Below are 2,500 nucleotides of genomic sequence, written 5' to 3' on the forward strand. Positions count from 1 at the left end.
TGCCGCCGGCGCCACCCGCTCCGTGCAACGAGTCCCTTGAGCGACGTCAACGGGAACGCTGGAAGGCCGCAGCACACCTGCGACTCCACGCGCTCCTTCGGCGGTCGAGAGCACCGGCACGACCGCCGCCGGTCGCCGGGCTTTGCCGCGTTCGAGAGCACCGGCACCGACCGCCGCCGGTCGCCGGGCTTTGCCGCGTTCGAGAGCACCGGCACCGACCGCCGCCGGTCGCCGGGCTTTGCCCGCGTTCGAGAGCACCGGTACCGACCGCCGCCGGTCGCCGGGCTTTGCCCGCGTTCGAGAGCACCGGTACCGACCGCCGCCGGTCGCCGGGCTTTGCCCGCGTTCGAGAGCACCGGCACGACCGCCGCCGGTCGCCCGTCTACGCCCGCCCAGCAGGATGATACCACTCGCCCTGCAGAGGGAGAGAGAGGCCGGAGAAAAGCCGGGGGGGGGGGGGAAAAGAAAAAAGGACGGGGAAAACACAAAAAGCCACCCAAAAAACGGGCAGACGAGACGCCACACGCCACGCCTCACCCGTGCCGTTGGCGGGTGTTTCTGGAGCCAGGGAGTAAGGCCACCGGAGGCGCGAGGCACACCTCCCGACTCCCTGACGCACTGCGCTCGGGCTGCCAGCCACCGGGACCGGCTGCGACGCTCTTGGCGGCCTGCCTCGCGGGCTCCAGCTTAGGGCCGGAGAAGGAAGAGGGAGGGGGAACAACCGCAAAAAGCCCAAAAAGCCGAGGCACGACTGCGCCGCGCGCCCGTCCCCCCGTCCCCGGGCGCTCGCGAGCGCGGCAGCAGCCGGCATGCTTCACGAGCATCTCCGGTGCCTCACCACGGACCAGCATGGGCCTCGGCCGCCATCGGCCGCGCGGGCAACCGTCCCGAACGGGCGGAAAAACGGCCAAACACGCCGAGGCAACCGCCACAACGGCCGCCAAGCGCCCCAGCCGCGCGGGTCGAGTCGCGCTCCTACTGCCCTGCCCGCGAGCCACCGCTCGCGCATATAGAACGTACCACTAAGTCCACAGCCCCTGCGAACTCCAAGAGCGCTAACTCCTCCCGCCGGGGAGGCCCGCCAATGACGCTGCCTGTTACGATGACGTAACTGGAGGCAGCGCGACACAGCGACCCCTTGGTCACGTCCCCGCGAGCGGCGCGGCAAACAGGTCTACCGTTCAGCTCGAGAACTGCGACCAAGTCCCGCCGGAGCCCGGTAGACGTGGCGGCCGGCGCCGGAGCCCGGTAGACGTGGCGGCCGGCGCCGGAGCCCGGTAGACGAGGCGGCCGGCGCCGGAGCCCGGTAGACGAGGCGGCCGGCGCCGGAGCCCGGTAGACGAGGCGGCCGGCGCCGGAGCCCGGTAGACGAGGCGGCCGGCGCCGGAGCCCGGTAGACGAGGCGGCCGGCGCCGGAGCCCGGTAGACGAGGCGGCCGGCGCCGGAGCCCGGTAGACGAGGCGGCCGGCGCCGGAGCCCGGTAGACGTGGCGGCCGGCGCCGGAGCCCGGTAGACGTGGCGGCCGGCGCCGGAGCCCGGTAGACGAGGCGGCCGGCGCCGGAGCCCGGTAGACGAGGCGACCGGCGCCGGAGCCCGGTAGACGAGGCGGCCGGCGCCGGAGCCCGGTAGACGAGGCGGCCGGCGCCGGAGCCCGGTAGACGAGGCGGCCGGCGCCGGAGCCCGGTAGACGAGGCGGCCGGCGCCGGAGCCCGGTAGACGTGGCGGCCGGCGCCGGAGCCCGGTAGACGTGGCGGCCGGCGCCGGAGCCCGGTGGACGAGGCGGCCGGCGCCGGAGCCCGGTAGACCTGTCAAACGGGGCCGGAGCCCGGCAGACGTGGCGGCCGGCGCCCGAGCCCGGCAGACCCGTCGGCCGGCGCCCGAGCCCCGTAGACCCGTCGGGCGGCGCCCGAGCCCCGTAGACCCGTCGGCCGGCGCCCGAGCCCGGTAGACCGTTCGGTCGGCGCCCGAGCCCGGCAGACCCGTCGGCCGGCGCCCGAGCCCGGCGGGCCCGTCGGCCGGCGCCCGAGCCCGGTGGACCCGTCGGCCGGCCCTCGAGCCCGGTAGACCCGCCGTCCGGCGCCCGAGCCCAGTAGACCGTTCGGTCAGCGCCCGAGCCCGGCAGACCCGTTGGCCGGCGCCGGGGCCCGGTAGACCCGTCGGTCGGCGCCCGAGCCCCGTAGGCCCGTCGGCTGGCGCCCGAGCCCCGTAGGCCCACCGCCCGGCGCCCGAGCCCGGTAGACCCGTCGGCCGGCGCCAGAGCCTGCTAGACCTGGCGACCGGCTGGCTGACCTGGAAGGAAGGAAGGAAGGAAGGAAGGAAGGAAGGAAGGAAGGAAGGAAGGAAGGAAGGAGGGAAGTAAGGAAGGAAGGAAGGCAGGCAGGCAGGCAGGCAGGCAGGCGTGGAAGCGAGTAAAGAAACGGGTAATGTGCTGGAAACGGTACGCACGCGTGCGATTCTCTATTTACTAGTAAATTAAATGCACGGTCGTTAACGAAGAGCA

Source organism: Gavia stellata, unplaced genomic scaffold (genome assembly GCF_030936135.1).
Source record: "Gavia stellata isolate bGavSte3 unplaced genomic scaffold, bGavSte3.hap2 HAP2_SCAFFOLD_626, whole genome shotgun sequence".
In the NCBI taxonomy this organism is placed as follows: Eukaryota; Metazoa; Chordata; class Aves; order Gaviiformes; family Gaviidae; genus Gavia; species Gavia stellata.